Source organism: Haemorhous mexicanus, chromosome 8, assembly GCF_027477595.1.
Source record: "Haemorhous mexicanus isolate bHaeMex1 chromosome 8, bHaeMex1.pri, whole genome shotgun sequence".
NCBI lineage: Eukaryota > Metazoa > Chordata > Aves > Passeriformes > Fringillidae > Haemorhous > Haemorhous mexicanus.
The window spans coordinates 31592164-31613206 of NC_082348.1; the positions used below are offsets into that span (position 1 = coordinate 31592164).

General features: G+C 41.1%; 1 protein-coding gene across 4 annotated transcripts in view; it reads left to right on the top strand.

Annotated features, from left to right (window-relative positions):
- The first annotated feature begins 2784 nt into the window (after nucleotides 1-2784).
- Nucleotides 2785-21043, top strand: part of LOC132330751 (calcitonin gene-related peptide type 1 receptor-like) — a 63104-nt gene continuing 44845 nt past the window's right edge. For 3 of the 4 annotated variants that reach the window (XM_059853480.1, XM_059853482.1, XM_059853483.1), the window contains exon 1: nucleotides 2785-3127. The gene's annotated coding sequence lies outside the window, so the exon portion shown is untranslated. The remainder of the gene's footprint in view (nucleotides 3128-21043) is intronic. The other variant, XM_059853484.1, reaches the window with a different exon arrangement.

Below are 21043 nucleotides of genomic sequence, written 5' to 3' on the forward strand. Positions count from 1 at the left end.
TAACAGGAAGTTTCTTTTGTGCCCTCCTGCTTCATTCACTTCTTTTTGCTCCTGTACCTCCCGTAGCTGCAGAACAACCAAATCCAAGACCAAGAAAAAAAGATCTACGCATTTCCCAAAGATAGCTAAAGGATGAGCAGAGGCAGAATTGAGGCACAACACAGGAAAAGGTATGGAGCAGGTGCCAGAATGCTGAAGCAATCAGAACATGAGGCTGTGCTAAGGTGTTAGAGTGACTGTACAGTCCCACTTGACTCGAGTCCATTCATCCAGTCATTTCATTCCAGAATTTTCTCCAGTTGCTTTGGAGGGGAAATGCATAGATCTCGGAGTGCTGTGAAATTTCTCCCATGCTGTATGAAAACAGCCAACAAGCTGAAGCAGTTTCACAGAGGTTTGATGAGTTTCCATATATCATCTGACCTGCAATACCTTGGTATGTGCCCTTAATCCATGCAAATGGTAAAACAAAATATATTTGAGAAATGATTTAATTTTGTTCTTTTTTTCCTCACAATTTTACTGCTATGCCCTGCTTTTTCTCCTTTTTATTTCCCTGCTTCAGTTTTATTTCTGCATTTCTCCCTGCATCTCCAATCCACTTATTCTCTCAAATCTGATAGTTTTTTATTTACATTTTGAGCAAGCCTTCATCTTTCTAGCTTTTTCTGCCTTCTGAAACTTAGTGAAGGGGACCTAAGGGTTACGTTTCCTAACTGGTTGTTTCAGTGTTTCTCCAAAGAAAGAGCGAGGTTCAGGTAAAGCAGAGTTGTACGCGTGTGGTTAGGGGGTGTTCACACAGGGTAATTAGTTCCTGAATTAATTAATTTCTGCATTAATTAATTCCTAAATTAATTAAGGGGGCAAAACCCTCGTGCGCCGCTTCCGCCCCTGGGTTTATGCCCCGGATGGTCGCGAGAGGGCGCCGACGGCGCGGCGAGCGCCGGGCGGGGTGGCTCTGACGGAAAAGGGGGAATTCCCTGGATTTGCCCTCTTTTCTCGCTTTTAAGCTTTCTTTGGTCCCAGTGCAGGTAGCTTTGCACATTTAGGTCCCCTTGAACTGCTCCCTCCTTTGCTGTCGGCAAGCAGGGCAGCCTGTACGGGTGTGATTTACGCTCCTCGCAGCCAGGGCATGGGGAGATGCAGGGGAGGCACCTCTCTCAGAAGCACAAACTGCACCAGCTGAGGGGTAACTGTAGGGTATGAGTAAGAAAGTTTTAATGTTACCTAAATCAATAGAATATAAAACTTTGTAGAAATAAACTTCAAAACCCCGCAGAGCAAGGAACCAAGTGAAAAAAAACCCCACAAACAAAAACGCTCACACAAAACGCCCCTGCCTTTGACCAGCCAAATCAAACGTGGCCTGCGTAATGCACGTCTAGCTAATTCAGGTGCCTGTCTTGGAGCTGTGGGCTTGGCTGGAATACATGGATTATCCTCTAAGCTAGAGTGTGTAATGCACCCTGCTGCAATCTACAACCGAGACCTAATTTGTCTAAAGCAATGCTACCAGGATCACTCCTGATAAAACTCCTGTACCTGAGATGACACCACTTCTTTTACAGAAGTTAATTTCCATTACTGTTCAGAGCTAATCCCGAGTTTTTACATTGCCTAGAGGTTTAGAGTGCCAGTCCTTAGTTTTTTAGTGATTATAAAACTCAAACATTCTCCTGTTGATGGAAGACCCTAGAAGCACCACCTCTCACATGTGCCAAATGAGTATCCAGGCCTGGTTTAGCAAGAAACCAAGAAACAAGCAGAATATTTCATGTTGGTTTATGAGCAAATTCAGTGGTATAATTTTGATAGATCCTTGTCACAATGTGGCTTTTGGGAGGCTCTTGTGGGGTTCCCTAAGGAGTACTGGTGTTACAGGTGTTCATATAATTTGAGTTTGATGCTCCATGAACTCCCTGTTTGTTCAGCATAGTGTTGTCCTGTGCACACTAGTAACTGGTTATTGATTCAGAAGGCACAGATTTGGTCCATAGTACATTTTTAGTTTCTGGTACAATATTCTTTGAAGCTAGTAGAAAGACTGCTATTCATTTTGTTTTGTCCTCTCTCATGGCAGTTTTCAAACCATTCATACTTTCATTCATGCTTTCAAATCACCAGTGTTTAAAAAAAGATAGCACAGAGATCAGCAATAACTATGGTCCTGTTGCTTTCTTTTCTACCCTTGATACCTCAAAGACTTATCTCTTTAACACTTTGTTTTGTACCCGAGGAGAAAAATACTGTACTGTAAATGATGCACCACCTTGCAATTGAAAATTTGAATCTGACCTTTGCAGCTGCTTTACATATGAGGAATAAAGGTATTTCTGTGCAGAGCTTTTCAGCCCTAAAGGTATGGGGTGTCATGCAGCCGCTGGCAGAGGTGGTTAGTCAGGTCAGTCACACTGAGGAGGCATGCAGCTCTCGTGTGCTCTTTGCATAAAGGCCCAAGCTAATCTGTTTCTATGGGTCTGGCTGGAGGAGGACGACGAATCTCAGTGGCTCGATACGCGAAAGGACAGGTCCCGTGGTCGCCTCCTCACCAGCAGACCAGCGAGTGAGTGTTTTGCGAGCGGCGGCCGTGAGCCCGGGCGGGCGAGCGGAGCCGTCCCGGGGCCAGGTGCGGGCAGGGGCCGGGAGCAGATGGCAGCGCCGGAGCTCGGATGCCACGGGAGCCCGGCTTCCCCGGGACATGCCATTCGGGAGAGAAAAGTAACTTAAGGCGGCCGCAGGCGGGGTCGGTGATGTAACAGGAAGCTCTGATGTTTCGCTGCTGCTGCTGCTGCCGCCGCCGCTCCGCTCTGCCCTCGGACACGCTCCCGGCGCTCCCGCAGCAGCGCCGCTCCGCCGGGACAGCCGCCAGCCCCGGCCCCGGATTACACCCACCGGGCTCCGCTCTCGGCTGGCTCTGGAGGCACTGGGCGAGCTTTATCTGAGACCGCTCCGCACACAGCTTTATCTGAGACCGCTCCGCACACAGCTTTATCTGAGACCGCTCCGCACACAGCTTTATCTGAGACAGATCTGCACACAGCTTTATCTGAGACCGCTCCGCACACAGCTTTATCTGAGACCGCTCCTCACAGCTGTATCTGGAAGCGCTCTGGCAGGAGCCCAGCTGGTGAGTGCGGTTTCATTGTTTCTTCACCCACGAGCAGCGGCTCGGTGCCGCCCGAGCGCAGCCGGAGCCACGCGTGTGTGCTCTGGCTTCAGCCTCGGCGTGGGATGCGGAATCCGCACCGACACGGGCTGCAAGGAAAACCTTCCTTTGTTTTTAGTGAGCGAGGTCTTGAGCTGATTTTATAACTGGTGTTGTTTTCGTCTCTGCTTGGTAGGATAGATAGATAGATAGATAGATAGATAGATAGATAGATAGATAGATAGATAGATAGATAGATAGAAAGAATGCCCAAAGCAGCGCTGTAAGCATTCTGCCTGAAACCTCTAATATTACCTAACCAAATTTCTCTTTGCATCTGAAGAGAATTAGAGGCTCACTGGTTTGAAAAGGGTCCCTAAGACTAATTCAATACAACTGCAGCTCTTTCAATAGAGGCTGAATTAGGTGATAAAGTGGTGTAGGTTTGCTTACAGAGTATTTCTCTAAACTTACTGTACCAGAAAGAGGTCATACTTGTGTTGTTTCATAATTAGTTTTTGTGTTGTAATTACACAACTTAAAAGATAAAGCTACTGATTTGTTTGGGCTTTCTGTTTGTTTGCTTGAGGAAAAGTTGCATTGCTCTGAAGCCTGTACGCGTGCCGGTGTGTTGTTGTTTGAGGTTTTTAACCGCAAACACCGAGCTGATTTATTGATAGCTGATTGCCCACTTTTCCCTTCCTCGAGAAACTATTGAACGGTGGCAAGTGTGTGATTCCGTGCCTTCGAGTGCCAGCTGATAGGCAGTTAAAATTCTTGCCACTCCTCAAGCTTTCCAAAACAGATGTGATACCCTCTGGTTTTACAAATGAGGTTGCAGTGCTGAGATTGGTAATTCTAGTCATTTGCTCATGTGTGTAAGCAGTGGAGCCGTAGAACCAGGAAAATAAATCTTATTAGGCTGCAAATCACACCTGGATTTGATCTACAATGAATCCTTCAGTTATCCATGCAGTTTACAAGGGAAAACAATGCAATAATTATTAAAATAACCGAGGGGTTCCCTTTGCCTTAATAAACTTACACCAGGTACCTTGGGGATGGACTTTGCTGCTCTTACAATTGTGCCAATGCAGTTTTCCCAGTCTTACTGTGGCTGCTGGGGATCTTGTCCTTCTCTTGCACTAACACTAATAATGCTTCTAACAGCTGAAACCTGTTCAGGGATGTGCTCTGAATCTGGGCTCCTCTTGGTGCATTGGAAGGAGGCACTCTAGATCTAGATCAATATAAGACCACATCTGAAGACAGATGTGTTTTAAAGTACGTATGTGTGGTACTGACTGGAATTCTTAATTAAAAATAATAATCTGTATTAGCACGGTGTTTTCTTCTCTAGTTTGCTTAAACTCTCATCTATTTCACTGCATATAGGAGCAATCCCAAAATCTTTATCCAACTTTGAAAATCCTTTACACAAAAGGCACTTGGTGACACTAAGTCAATGGAGATGACACTTCACAAAAAAGGCGCTTATGCTATTTTAATGATCAGTGCAGTGGGAACAACTGTGTTTAGAAGTACACCAGCTAAATGATTTCCATTCTTATTTGTTGTTCTTCACAGGCAGCTGGTGTAGGTTGAGGTGTGTCTGCCCACAGAGGATGTGGCAGGCATGTGCCTGTTTGCAGGCTGGATGTCGGAATCTACGTTATTTGCAGGTTAAAGCAGAGACAGGCAGAGCATTGATATAGAACAGTGTGACTGAACTTTTCACTGGATAAAACAAAGTACCTGGAGATCTAAAATAGATTGCAGGTTCAAGAATTGCATTATGTGTGTCCTTTCAACTTCAAATGTTACTGCACCCTGAATTCTGATCAGTTGGAGCCTTTCTCTGCGTTGAGATGTAGCACTTGTCCCTTTGAATAGGCTTTTCTTGATACAACACAACTGTTGAAATCCAGGCCCACTGAGAGCCAGTGGGAACTTTTCCACCGACTGTCAAAGGGCAAGACATTCCTAAATGTGGGTATTTTTCGGTCATCCATCCAGGCACTTCACATTCTGCTCTCTGTTGGCAGCTGGGTTTTTGTTACTAATTTCTGTAATTTTTAAGCATGTCAGTTGAAAAACATGATCTGAAAAGCGGATCTGCATGTGTCGCTTTGGGTGACCAACGCCTTACCAGGGTCAGTAGAGGGACTTAATCCAGGAGTAAGGGTTGTTCCATGGGCTAGCTGGGAATTGCTGTTCAGATTATAGACCAAGATACAATTAAGAGCACAACTGAGGGAAGAAAGCACACTAACAAACTTCCTTTGAGACCCCTGTAATTACTGACTGGCTTTTGTATTCTGTACATTTGGGGTAATCCTCTTTCTCCAGTAGCATTCCTGGCTTGTGCAGGAGCTGGGTAGGACTGGACCCACGGAAGTCCATGAAGCCATGCAGTCATGCAATTAAAATGGGACCGTGGTCATTTGGAAGAAATTATATGTTTTATACTGATATGTTTTTAAGAATAACACGTATTCGGTGATATTTAAAAGAAGTGTATCTAGTCACTGCTGTAGCTTATGCCCAACATTTACTATCTACTGAAGCCATTGAGGGAAGTCCAAGTCTACAGTTAGGAAAACAAAGCAGTTTCTCCTTTAGAAGTTGTTCCCATCTGTTGCCAATGAGTTTACGATGTTCTTGACTTGGTACCAAAATCCCTTCAGTGCTCCTGACCAGCTGCCACCCCTGTGGCACACACACAGCATTTGCCTTACCTCGGTGCCCCAGCTGCCTCTGCTCTGCAAGCCTGGGCAGCTCTGTCATTGAGTTCCATGTGCAGCAGCTTCCTCAGCCAAGCTTTGCACTTATTGAAAACAGCCTTCACTTGCTCGTGGAACTGCTCTGTCCCTGGGAAGTATTTTAAGTGTTTGGTGTAGCAAATTGTCAGAGCTCTGGAATTAACAATATCCTTGGTACTGCTGTGTCGAGGAAAGAATGACTACTGTTGCTATCAAAACAGATGTGAGTTGGCTAACAAATAACTTTTAGGCAGAAAAATAAGTGTGGTTTTATATGGGTTTATGTGTATTAGACATATAATAACATATTTGGTATATTATTTGTACCTACAATGCATGCAGGTCTATTTCAGGCTGATTTCTGTTATTGCCAATGTCGCAACTAAGAGAGAATGTAGGTTTACAAAGAGACTTTCAAAGGAAATTAACTCTAGACCTTATCCTTTGTTTGGAAAACTGGGAATCACATGTGCTAATATTCTGAATTGCATACATCTGAATGGTGCATCTTTCTAATGTCTGAAACAAAACAGAGAAAGCTTTCTGTATGTGGACACCACCTGTTATTTTTACTTTTTGTATTCATGTTGGCAGTTCTGATGTTTTCAGTGTAAAAAAACTTGCACAAAGAGCAGCAGAAAACAGCCTTTTTCTTACCTGTGACCTTAATGGAGAATTCCACAGCCAGTGTGGTAAAATAGACGATCCTATGAAATTGGGCTCCATTAGACCATTTATTTCTCTTGAGCAACACTTTTTCTTCTATTTTAGCATCTGGGCAGAGCTGAAAGGCTAAACTTTCACATTTTTAAAGTTTTGTTTTAACAGTTGTCTCTCATGCTTCAGTCTCCCAAGTTTGTTTGTACTGTTTACATTTTCCCAGCAAAGTCATCCTTTTTCTGCCCTAGCTCTGAGCAAACACTTCCAATAATTTCTGCCGTATATGCTGTCCTAAAGTGATCTATTTTGAGTTGCCTTTCTTTGGAAACATACGTTTGCACTTAACTCATTCAAATGCACCAAAAAACTTTCCAGGAGAGAAGCCATGTTCTACCTTTAAGAAAAGAAATCAGACTCTTGTGGTAAATTTGCATGTGTGTCTGAGGCAGTTACCTTTTAGTATATCCTAAGTGTCACTCCAGCCTCTTCTGGCAGTTTTGGCCATTTTTAAGTTGTAGCTGACCATTCTAACTGGATTTTAGAAAACAAAACAATGTTGCATTTCTGGATTTATGTCTGGGTCATACAGGCTATATGTGGAAAAATATCCCCCAAAAAATTGATGATGATTTTGTTTCATGAAGCCCAGTCTGACTTCCCCTGTAGTACCGTGAACAAAGAGCCAACCAAAGAAATTAGTAATTTTTTCTTTTGATTACTGTGTTCAATGCACCTACACCTACCTCATACCTGCTGTTTACCATCAGCTGTGTTTAGGCTGAATATCTTAGGTTCCTAGAAACTGCATCATCTTTTCCACCTATTCTTTGATATTCTCAGCTTGAAAACTACGCTGTCTTGAATGTTTGTATGGGCACAAAGCATCACTCTTTGAATTACCATTTGGATTTTCTCCATACTTTTTTCCTCCCCCATTACAGTGGTAAAATCTTGCCAATCAGTTTTCATAAAATTTATGTTATCCCAGTACTGGCAATTCTGGTAGAGTTTTAGAGTGTTATTAAAGTAAAACAAAGGATGTACTGAGAACATTTTTGTTATACCCGAACTAATTTGTTTGGGGATTTAAAAGTATTTTCTCCATATCAGTATTTTCGGAAATTAATATAATTTGTCACCAAATGTTATGCCCTAGAATCCTTCCTAGATAGAAGTTTAAAAACTTACTTTTCGGAAATGAGTGAGATTTTAGACATTATACTTCCTTTTTCTGTGGTTGCATCTATGTGTTTATTTAGTACCCTAAATGGAGGGAAAGTATTCTACTCCGCAGCCTTTTATTGCTAAAATGGCACATTTTTGCAATTATTATCCTGAGATATTCTGTATAATGGCAATATCTGCCCTTTAGTTTCAGTTAGTGAAATCCAGCAGGTGTCACGCTGGGGATTAAATAAGAAATATTACACTAACAGAGATAATCTTTTTAGAAGAATTTAGAAATATTTATTCTAATATGTTTTTCCAGAACAATTTTTTGACCAGGCATGTCTCCTTAAGTCTGAAACTTGGGGGTTTTTTTTAGCTATATGATTTAATGGGTGTATTCATCTTTCTGTGTGTCCCCTTGAACATGAAAAAAGACAGTCAGAAATTGTACCCACAGGTGATGTGGCTGAAACATAAAGAGCTGTGACTCAGTTCAGTATTGCCTTGCTATTAAAAAATGTTTTTATCACTTTCTCTGGGGACCAAAATTGTTCTTTTTGTTGGTGAACATTCTCTTGCACGAGTAATGTGTTTTCAGCTGTGATGAAGTCAAAGGGGTGCTTCTGCAAGTGACTTACATAGTGAGACAGTTTGCGTACTGTTAGTGTTTGACTTGCCTGAAATGGATATGTAAGGTGGCTAATCATCCAAACGCTCCCCGTAAAAAAGTTTGGAGAAGAGAAATTTTGCCATGTGTCACAGAGTTTCAAGTAGAAGTCAATGCTGAATTTTTTGGTGTGGGGAAAAAAAAAACCAACTAGTTTATTGCTTAGTGTTTCTTTAGGGAATGATGTACTAATGCTGTATCGTGGTGGATTTTTACTTGAGCGTGAGCTCCATATTCTGAGAGTTTCATATTGTGTGGAATAGGAATAGGATCGTTAAAAATTTGTGGGTTTCTAGAGGGGATTGTTGTTTATTTCCCAGACCATGTTAATTCCACCTTAAACGGAAACAAATACCTCAGCAGGCATCTTTGGAAAGCAATCCACAGATACAAGTCTCACTTTAAATGGAAAGAAGCTTTTTTTATTATAAATACATGCATACATTCATGTATTTTTATATATGCGTATATATTTTTATAGATATATATTTTATATGTGTATTTTAAACATAATCTCATTCTAGAACTTGTAACCTCAGCCTACTTGAAACAATCCAGTTTCCTTTCTCTCATTTCTTTCTCCTGTTTAAGCCCCCATCCTGTTCCGTTTTTGATTCTATTCAACTTCCTTTCCTGTGATGACTCTGAGTGAGTCACTTTGCCAGGCATTAAGAATGTGGCTTGACAATATTTCCAACAGTTTATCCTATGCTGGCTCATGCAGATGAAATTAACCTCTGCCTTATCCTTCCTCTCAAAGAAATGTCTGTCTTCACATGTCCAGTTTCTTGGAAGGGGAAGGTGGGGGTGGGAGCCCTTTCCATAAATGACCCTGTTGAACTCCAGGGCCGTCTTCCTTTCAGAGCGTGTGTGCCATAACATCGCCATGGGGAACCTCTTCAGCATCGATTCAGTGTGTTCTGGGCAAAAAGTTAGCTTCAACAAGTTCAGGAAAGCCAAATTAAGGCTCTTTGCTGAGTGCTATTCAAGTACTCTCTGCGAGGCTACCACTGCGCATTCTTCATTCTTTATTAAATGTGTCGTTTATTGCATTAAAATGCGTGGAGGGCCACCAGGGCCGCGCTGGGTGTGTGTGTGGCTGGCAGCAGCTGGGAAAAAAGCACATGCTAAGTAGGCCCTTAAACACTGAGCTGAGCTGCTGCCTTTCTTGTGGTTATGTTCCTGCCAGCCCAGTGTGGGGCTTGCGGGGGAGGGTTTGTTTTTTTCCTTTGTTTTGGTTTGGTTTTTTTGGTGGTTGTTTTTTTTTTCCTCTCCAGTTTTAGAAGAAGTGGGTAAAGAGGGATTTTAAAAAATAGTTTCAATCTGTTAATTGTGTGTGTGTGTCAGGAAATGAAAGCCTTTCTGCTGAAAACAAACGGGAAATTATAGTCCTAGAAAAGAAGAACTTTAGAAAGCAGTATGCAAATAAGAGTAAGAATTCCCATCAAGTTAAACTCTGCAATTGCAGTCTTTGCCTTGTCCTACAGAGGCCAAGGATATCACTCTCCCTCGGTTTTCCCTAGGGATGGTGTGAAAGGTAATATCAGAGGTAATTTTCTCTGTGTTATGTCCTAAGTGCAGTTAACATTGCCACAGATTACACGCTGGTGAAAACAGATTTTTGTTTCATGTTTATTTGCTGTCACAGTGTAGGTTTTATCTAAAACAGGAGTAATGGTTACAATTGGGAGCTCAAACAATTCTGTCTGGAGTACAGTTGTGTTAATTTGAATGTATTTTTAGTTTCTCATTCTAGAAATTCTTAATTTCTGGCTAAAGGAGGTGATCTTGGTCCATCTTCAACTCTTTAAAGTGTCATTATTGGGTTGATTATGAAAGTCACAGCATGGTCCTTTCAAAGCCTTTTGTTCCCTCAACCCTGTGTGCTGGATGTGCCATATCAGCATTTTGAGAGTACCTAGGAAAATCACTCAGATGGTTTTTAACCTTTCAGCATGATCCACTGGCATGGCTTCTGGGCCTAGGTTTTCTTCTTCTTTTTCTCCCTCAGTTATTTCAGCAGAGCTTGCACAAGTAGAGCTCTTTCTCTACAGAAGATCCCTCTTCTGAACACTGTGCATGCAATCCAGGCGAAGAATTCAGACAATGTAGTTTAACTGGACACTTTTTATTTAGGGCTGCAGGGATAAAATAGTCTGCTGACATGCTAGGCTTTTCCTAGAGTCACATTACAGACCAGTGAAGGACATGGCAGTAATTCAGGGTTTGTTGGAAGGTTGGCAAAATACTTGTGCTGTCTCTGGGGGGGGCACTGGGGCACCGGAGCATGGCAGTGGCTGCAGCCACCTCAAGGGTACACAGCACCAAAAGAGCCCTGGTTCAAAGCAGATTTTAGGGACCAATAACCTTTCTAAGTCAGCTTAGGCAAGGAAAGAGAAGTTTATATTGTCCAATAAAGACAAACTGGCACGACAGAGTTATGGGCGATACCTCAGCTTCCTCAGGGAATGCTCGTGTGCCAAACCAAAGTGTTCAAAACCAGCTTTATACCATACAGGAATGTGGCAATTGTTAAGCCAGAGGTTTGTTTTGTTTTGTTTTATTTTTTACAATTTCTTTATCCCTCGTGTTTCATAGAATTCTGGGCTTTTATATTTCTAAACATTTACAGATTTTAAGCAGGACGTTGTCCAACTGCTCCTTCCTTAAGTACTAATTAACAGTAAAACAATGAAGCCTGGTAGCAAGGAAGACAAAGTGATGGAAGGAATAACAAATGCACAAAGGAAAAAAAAAAGTCAGAACCTTAGATGTTGTTCCCTTAGGAAAGTGAACTGAACAAATCAGTAAATGGAATGATGTTGCCTTTAGCATGACTCTTACTGCAGAGACAAGGCTCAATCAGCTGTCCTGTGTCCAGTCAGACTTTGATAAACAGCAAGATTCCTTTAACTGGTGAGAAACCACTGCTTGTCTGTGACATGAATTCACTGAATGGTTATGAAATCAGTTGTCTCTTCAGTATTTTAATTAGACAGCAAAACCAGATGCTGGCTTCCAGTCCGTGGTCTAGTTAAGGTGTCAGTAACTGCAGTGCTAAGTGAGCTCATCCTTCTTCATACTGAGGGCAGGGGAAATACCCAGTTGTCACACTTGGAAGATCTTTATTGCCACCTTTCCTCTTCATCTGTGGAACAGAAGGACACCTCCTTTTTCTTCCACCATGTACTGTCTAAAAGACTCCACGATCTCTCAGAACTTAAGCTTGTGAATTTTCCGCTGTTCATTCTTGTTGTTGCTGTAATTTGCCCTTGACAGGTAAAAGGATTCTGCTCTCTTCTCAGTTTACAAACCCTTCAGGCACTTACAGCTGATTATTTTTATTTGTCTCATTCGAGTTCTGCAGTGATGTGGGGTTGTTGTACGGATCTCCACATGCAGTGAGCTGCCCAGGAGTGCCAGGGCTGTCTCCTCACCTCCAGGATGGGCAGGATTTGTGCACGTGCAGTCCCACGTTGCGTTGGTTCCTCCGCTGCCATGCATCCGCTATTAAAAAAAAAAAACTGCTGAATGACAGTAATAGAGAGGAACAATGGGCTATTACAGGATGTTCAGACAGGGTCATTGCAGTATATTTTCTTGTGCAATCTTGTTATGAACAAGATTCATATTTACCAGCTTGTTTTATTTGTCAGCACCCTATTATTAATTGGTGTTGTAAGGCTATGAGCTGCTCATTTTCTAGCAAAGGTCAATTTGATGAAATGAAGGTTTTTTTTCATAATAGCTCTGGGCAAAGATGCTTTTCAATAATTATAATAAATGTATGGATTTTCAAAGTATGGGGTATTTATTTATCATCATTGAAAAAGGAAAGAAAAAAAGGAAGTTTTTTTTCACCGTCAAGCTACAAAGTAGCCTTAAGGTACTTAGCAAAATGAAATCACAGAATCTTGTGATGGGGCTGTTGTATTGGAAAATTTAGGTAGATCATTTAAAAGAAAAATATGTTGCTTTTGTATTTTGAAAAGAAAGCAGCTTATTTGCAGCAGTGCTTTTTGACATATAGGATATTTTCCATGGTTTGCAACACTTGGAACCCAAATGCTCGGTTTTATTTAAAAGGCAAAGATGAAAAATAGCAACAATTGTGGGCTGTTTCTGTGTGCAGTTGAATTAACTTTCTGCCTGAAAGACACCTGCTAATGGGCGCAGTTGGAAACACTGGAGAAGGTTTCCAGCTAATGTGAAATAAGGAGCTCAAGCAAGAGGGTATTCAGACAAACTTGGGAAGACATGAATTTGGCATAGGGATCCAGGAATTAGTAAGATAGAGTAGAAACCAGTCCACAGGAATTTGGGATGCTGATGAAAACTGCATTTGTTTTCAGCGTTGTATGAAAACGTCTCAGTTTTTTATCAAGACGCGTCAATTTCTTAGATGTGAAAACGCTGGCCTTTGTGTTCCTGGAATAAACACAGCCCAGTTTGGAATCCTGGGCTATATTTGCGTAAGAGAGGCTGGGGAATGGAAAACTGAGGGTACTGCAGGTCAGGACTGAGGTTAGCAGGGCTGAGAGGGGAAGTCGGCGTGGCTGTGGCTGTGCCTTTGCACGCGAGCTGGCCGCGGCAGGGACGTTCCTGCAGGGGAACAAGGGACATATCCACAGACACGAGTTGACAGTGGGGGACACTGGAGTTCATGCTGCTCCTTGAAAGCTTTTGTAAGCTCTACAGCTTTTGTCCCGTTTGACAAATGGCTCGTTAGAGGCCAGTTGTTTTTCCGCAGCTCTCTGACTCCATTGGAGACTTCAATCCTACAAAATCCTTCAAGTTAGAAGAAGCACACTTACAAAGTCCACATCTTAGTGGGACTGTGTGGATGTTGCTCAGAGCACAAAGCAAGGTCAAAGGTTTGCAAATCCTTTAAAAGCAGTTTAAAATGAGGGGGAAAAAACTAGGGACAAGCAGGAAATATTGAAGACTAAGTATGTGATGCTGAAAATTTCTTGTACACCGGGTCCACAGCACTCCTGCTTTTGAAAGGTGAGATACAGAGGGCGCTCAGTAGTTATTTACTAGTGTTACTTCTGTCTGTTTAAACAAAAAAATTGATGTATTACTTGGTATAGGAAGGGCCATGTGCACTGCTTAGTGTAAAAAATAAAGCAACTAATTAATGCCAATCAGCCGTACTTCTGTCTCAATAACTGCAGCACAGTAGTTAAGGTGTTCCTCCTAAAACACCACATGATCTTATGTGGATGAATGCAAGCAGTTTTATTGAACTTTAAAAGCTCCAAGAAATACATGTGGATTTCCGGAATCCATTGGTAACTTTTTTTAGCAAACATTTAAATACTCGGAGCATTGAGCATGACAAAAGGATTACAGGTGATGATTTTTTACATCAGCTGGGTTTTCTTGGAGGGTGACCATTTCAAAGGGCACTAGTTTTTTTTTTGGTAAATATCATTCCAGGAATGGGACCACAAAGCAGGGTATAACCAATCTCTTTTGGGTTTCCCGAGGGGCAACCTGCAAGTGACTGCTGAAAATGTTTCTTTTGATAAGAGAAGAGAGAAAAAGTTTGTAAGCAAACTTTGACAGAAAATAAGTTAGTTACAGTCCCAGAGAGAGGGAAGAACTCAGTTTGTCACAGACAGATAGTTGTTTCCTGACATTGGACATTTGGTTAACAACTTCCAGTGTTTGATGATGTCATGGGTTGTATGGATTCTGTGTGTTTGGGGCCCTTTTGGCTTAACAGGAAGGGCACCAACTTATCTAGCAACTTCTCTGTTTGAAGAGATTCAGCTGCCCTTCCTGCCCGACTTTGCAGAACCTGAGCTTTCAAAGACAAGCCAGTGCTGCTCCTGGGAATTTAGATTATCTAGACCTTTTTTCTGAGCTGAAAAGATAAATACCCCAAGAGATGGAAGTAATTATTTTCATTCTGCTTTGTGTTCCTCAGATCCTATTGACTCTTCATCTACCAGAATCACTGTGTAATAACCAAATATGTCTTCATTCCTTTTCCTATGCTCCAAGACTCTTGGGCTTTCCAAAGCTGCATTTCCAAAGCTGTCTGTATCCACAAATGTCTAGATAAAGGATTTCCACTTTTCTGCAACCCTCTGGAGGAACTTACTGTTCTCTCCCCATAAAACCAGCCAGTATATGTTGTAATAAAACAAAGCATAGAAGCAAACCTATGTCAATAACACAAGAGGTGTTTGAGCCAGGAATCCCCTCTTCAGAAGACCTTTTAACTTATTTTGTGTTGACTGCAGCAGACCGTGGTTTTCAGAACACCTGTTTCTAAGTTGCATCTCTTGCAAAGAAGTGCAAGAGATACAAGTGTGGAAGATACATGTGTGGAAGTTGTGGTTATATCATTGTTTTCAGGAATGAAACTGCCTCTAGTTTTGTTGCCAGCATTAAGGAGTAACAGAAAATCAGTTGTTATGTTGGCTTTTTTTTCCCTTCCAAAATGTAGCAAGTGTGTTATTGTTGTTGCTGGTGGAAGATCCCTTTTCACCATCTTCCAACTACTTCAATGTTTTCCTTGTTTTGTGTGAGGAAGGTAACCTTTGCAACATCCTGTTTTATTTACCAGCCATATCTGTAAGCTGCAGGAATCCTTCCTGTTCAGCTCACAACACGGTGCTCAAGACAGAAATCCTTGGTCTTCTTTAGAAAACCATTTGATAACAAACTGAATAGCGCTGTGAGTCCTGTCAGGCGGTTTTTTTTTTTTTTAAATAGCACCAATTAATACTTTTTTCAAAACTGAAAAGGCTGAAGTGTGAGTTGAATGAAATCAGAGTTCTCTTGTGTCTTCCCCAAAATTCAGGCTGTACCATATTGTGCGCTGGTCAGGAAAATGAAAAGTTTTGAGACTGATCCCTCTCTAAGTTTACACATCTCTGCAGTTCCTCCTCTTTTGATGCAGTTGGAATCCAAGTACAAAACTGCTATGGAATCCAAGTACAAAACTGCTATGGAAAAACTGCTGCTCTTGAATTTTTTTCTGGCAGACTTATAACCTGGGAATATCTAAAAAATCATCAGAAATCCTGTTCTCATGGGAGTCCTGTCCAGATTTCCAACAAATCTGGAACATTATCCAAGGAAGTGTAGAAATCGACACAATCACACAGTTACAGCAGAGCTGGTGGTTGAGTTTCTTTTGATGTGGTTTTGATGGTTTTCTTTTTTGGCTTTTGGGTTGAATTTTTTTTTTTTTTTTTTGGTTGCTATACTTCCTTTGTCACTTTGTATAAAAGGACTTTTGTATAATTTTAGCTTGTTTCTTTGTCCCCTTCCTTTGTTATTTTTTTTTTAAATTCAGATTGATAACTTTCCATTCTCTTAGAAATAAGTCTCATCTTTTTAAGAACAAGAGTCTGTTAAGTTGGAGGGTGATGAGAGTTTTGCAGAATGAGCTGTAGAACCAGTTCATACTAATTTTCTAATTAGAACTGGATCGCTAATGAAGAGTCACTCACATTAGTGGGTGGATATTATTAAATAAAAAGGGTTTTATAGCTTAGTTTCAGGTAGATATGGTACAGAGTTTTATGTTAGTGGTATATCAGATTTTCCTTGCCACAAATCTTTTCTAGATGTACATATTTCCTAGTCTGACATGGTCCACTCCTTAGTTCTAATGTTGCTCGAGATGTGCAGTGCATGCAGAACTAAATCTGGAGAAGCTGTGCATGGAGGCAGTGAGCACCATGAGCAAAACAGGCTGTTTGCTGGGCAGGGTGAAGCAACTGTCAGTGCTGTGGCTGAATTAATACTCACCAGTAATTAATTCCATGGCCTGAGCAAGAGCGCCCTGAGACCATGTTATCATTCCAGCACAGCCCTGCCAAGCAGCTGGTGCTGCTCCTTGTTTTTGTTTTCTTCTCAGGGAAGTAGGATTGAGCTCACTGGAAATGTTTGTCATCTTTCACTGATATAAATCAGTAAACATAATCATTCAAAGAAAAACACATTTGCCACACATTACCTCTGTGGACAAATCAATGTTTTCTACTGGTGGCTCCTATTTATGGTTCCTGCATTCAGTAATAGATATGTATGGTTTAAATTTTGTTTATTTATTAGCATCCATATTCTCCTTAAATAAGTTTGATAATCTGATAAGTTTAAATTAATTAGCCTTTTAGGAGGAAAGCCTTTATGTATGTGATGAATGTGAGGGGGGAAAGCATTGGTCAGCGTAACTGGTGGCTGCAGAATGGTTTAGGGTGCTCTTTTAGAATTTATCATTATTTACTTGCAGGTGTTTTGCTGGGGAAAAAATGCATTTTTCTAGCACCTACATACTGTTGCAGTGGCTCATGAAGAAGTGTTAACAATATTCCTACATTGGGTGAGAGACAGGAAAATATATTCACTTCTGGGGGAGGAAGATCCAGCTCTTGGTAAACTGTTAAGTGTTTTTGCACTGAGACCTGTACTAGCAGCTTCTTATCAGCCTTAATTCAGCAAACATTCATAAGCTTAGTTTCAAATTGCTCTTATTAGATAAATGATTGTGCCTCTGTGCACTCTGTTCATTATATGAGGGGGCTTGCAAGAACCTTAAATATACAGAAAGCTGCTTGGCTTATCCAGCTATGCAGCTTCTAATTTGAGGAGCTGAATTTGTTCATCCATTCCCAGTCTTTGGGCATCAGCCTCAGCACCATCTCACCCCACCTACTATAAATTTGTACAGAATTTTTATGTCCTAATCGGCAGATCTGCAGCAGTAGAAACAGCATATGGAAACCATGTGTTTCCAAAATAAGTCAGGTCAGAGAGGACTTGCTACTAATGATCTGGTCTCAAGTCAGAGGTGGTTGTATTTGCTGATAAACTTGATTTTGTTTTCCTTTGCTCCTAATTTGTGAGTTGGCTCCTGCCTATTGCACCTAACTGAGTAAGTAGTGTAGCTTTTAAAAATTTTAAGTGGTTATTAGGTAACTTTTATAACATAAGAGCCAGAAATTTTCTGGCTTAAAAGGCTCCAAGGGGTCTGTATATGATCATACTGTTCATACCATGTCCTGTGCATATTTGTATCTTGCAGCTGTAGCTGGAGAATGTTGTAAAACTGACAAATGTGCCAGGTTTCCAATGAGCTGAAGAAAATGTGCCAGTTTGTTTCCAGATACTGGGACTGAGCTCTTTTCCCCATTGTTACCTTCTGTCCCATCCTGATGATTTTTTTTTTTTTTTTTTTTCCCCTTAGGTTTTTAAAAGTTTGTCTCCACAGCAAATTGCTCTTAAGACCAATTAATGCCGTGGAAACAGATGTTTTTGATTTGTTAGCATAGACATGTTGTTCTCAGGGATCATAATATTTCAGGGGTCAGAATATTATATTTTTGTAATGCAATTCATGCTTTTCATGTATTTTAGAATACTTGATATTGTTTCACAGGTGTAATTGAATTGGAACCTTTATGCTCAGGACAAAGGATTTCCCATCTTGAATCAGATACAGACCAGTGAGCTTTAGTATCTTGCTTTTAATTTATGTATATACCCTGTGCATGGTGCTTTCTGGGGGAAAAAAAAAAAAAAATATATATGACGCCTTAAGAAACTGAATTTATTTTTTTAATGACTTGTTTACAGAAAAAATAATTGCTTCTTAATGGTCTTGGGAACTACGTGGTACTCTGAGACTGACATATCTTTAATCTCACTATACATTTGGCTAGAAAATATTGTATATAATATTATCCAGACATGACTGAAAGGAGTGGAATGAAGCATCTTCAGTGTTTATGAAAGCTATATGCTGCACTATGTAAAGTAACAGAGTATTTTTATAGTTATCAGCCATTAATTGTGTTGACTTCCTTCTCCTCCTAGAATTAGCACAGAAAGGAAGGCTTGCTTGTGTTTTGTTTGAAGCCTTGATCAACGACAACTCCCTAACTTTCTTTTTCACTTTACTAATCTTGTGGCTCAAACAGAGTCAGATTTTGTCAAAGTGACAAAACTTTTGACAGAGTGACAAAATTCTTATTTGCCCCCTCAGCATTTGCTGAGTACAACTTCACTTCTGCAGGAATGGTGAGGAACTGCACAAAGACCATTTGAATATCTGAGTTATTGAGGGCAGGATCAATACTCACCACCTGCTCGAATTTTGCATCTTCCTTCATCCACAAGAAATTGGATGAATAATGTCAGCATCAAGCATTGTGCATTTTAATAATTTTGATGTCTTCGATAAGTTAGTCACACTTCAATGACTGTGTTTTGCCTCATGATAGTGCAAAGGCCAATGAAGTATGGAAAGCATGAATGAAATAAAATCACAGTTTTTGTAATGAAGAACTGGTTATCAGGGAAGAGCCAGGATCACACTCAGGTTTCTTCTGGGTGGGGGGGCTGACAAGCCACAAGGCACTTCAGGGGAGTAACCCTGCAGAAATGCCATGGAGCAGTCAGTTCCCTGTGTGCCATCAAGCTGTGAGAAGTATCCCAGGGAGAATGATAAATGTGTGAAGACTCACGTTTGTAGGTGTCTCAACAAGTCTGTCTCTGCAGCTAAATTAAAAGACTCTAATTCAAAATGACTGCCAGGTGTACCAAAAAATGAGAGAACGTAGAGAATTTCAGAGTTTTAAGGAGTTTGTAGCTCTTTAACTGTTGCATGGGACATAAATTTCTCTTAAGAGTGTAAAGATTTGCCTTTAGAAATTTTAGAGTTTTATAATTTAGGCAGTTCTGCTTTTCATACTTTTATGAGCTTCAGTACAAATAGGAAGTAACATGCAATAACACAGAAGTTATTGAAGCATTTTTCATCCCTTGGATATAAATGCAGCTAATTCTGAGACCCACAGCTCAGACACTGGCTTTCTGCAATAATTTCTCAGCTGTCCCTCTGGGGTGTAGATCCAGCTGGGACAAGGAATGCTGACAAACCTTAGGATGGAGCAGCAAGTACGTCATAACCGCTTCTGCCAAGAAACTAATCCAGTCCCACGGTGATCATCTCCACCTCTGTCACAGTCAGGCAGGAGAGGGGATGTTGCTGAGAGAAATGCATTTGAGCTATTTTATGGTAGAAAGCAGCAGGACCCGCATAGGTTTTCAGTGAGCATTTAATACAAACTGGGTGGGGTTTTTGTCTTGTTTTGTTTGAGTTTAGTTTTGGGTTTGGAATTTTTTTTTGCCTCGAAGCTTAGAACAGATTGTCATAAAGAAAATTTCAAGTTACACTAGTTAGAGGTCAAGTACAAATGAAAGTGAAGTTAGAAATAGCATTTCCACAGCCTAAATTGTGCAAATTGTTTTTACCAATAAATATATTAGAATTACACAGTGTACCTTTCAAAGCTCACTGCCTGAATATATTGAGAAATAAGAAGTAGTTAAAAGTCATAGTTTGATTTTTATAGAGTAGGAACCTATTGCTTAAAGTGTAGGATCTTTCCTAAACAGAATATTTTTAGTAGCTGAAGCGGAATTATAAGAAGGCTCCATGAGCACACAGGGCAGAAATGAGTGATGCTCCTGACACAATCCACAGAGTCCTGGCTGTTGGAAGCTGCCTTGGTAGGCCGATGCCTGGGACTCAGGATATCTCTTTCTGCTTTCACAAAAATCTCCTGGGCCCTTAATTTCCAGCTGAACAGTCACCAAAAGGCCCATGGAAGAGACCTTGAGCAAACCTTAGACCTCACAGAGCAATGTGGATGCACTTCAGTTATTTATTTATTTTTCTATTTTTTTATTTTTAGTGCATGTTCTGTTTGAGTTTTTCAGCTCTTCCAGATGTGGTGAAAACACTTGAGAGGACCTACTAATTGTTCAAGGGACTATCTGGATGCACAGCCTGGTCTTATTTCAGTGCAGAATAGCGTTTGCCCTTGAGTATATAAATCTAGAGACAATATAAATATTGTCTCTACAAAGATTCGTTTCTTTGAGCTCCCTTGGGAAGCAGAGAAGGGGGCTCCTGTACTGCTTTTGTAAGGTTATACTTTCAGAGCTGCTGGTTTTAGGGCTGCTTGGCAAAGCCCATCAGTGTCAATTACAGCCTCAGAAACAAGAGTCTAAGCTCAACAGGGAATGATATTTAAGTAAAAATGATCTTTGATGGGAAAGAATACCACCCTTTCCTCCACCTCCTCTCGGTACTTCAAGATCACTTGACTCTTTTGTTCTCTTCAGCCCTGGGAGGAGCTGTTTCCTGCAGAAAGGGCTGTGTAAACAGGACAAAGTAAGGGCAGTCCCCAGTGCTCATCTGTCCTGGGGCTGGGACACTGCAGTCACTGCAAAACTGCTCCAGTTGTGTTCCAGCTGCTGACAGCCCTGCTGAGGCAAGCTGTCAGCTCTGTGGTGGGAGCTCACCAATAATTTTCATCCTGCTCTCCTGGCTCTTGCTGGGGTTTCTCGAAAAGTTGTACTTAGCAAGGTGCCCTTTATTTGCAGCCCTTGGAGGTGGCCCAGTGTGTGTGACCCCCTTTCCTCAGGACCTTTGGTTCTGACTTGTTTGGTTCTGCTCTGGGCATGTAATGACTCCGTGACTTCAGTGAAACTGAACAGAATGCAAACATGCTGTGTGGGTTTTTTTTATTCTTCATCAAATTTTAATTTTGATTTTTTTTTTTTCTTTATTTGGTGTGGGTTTGGTGGTTCGGTTAAGAGGGGCTC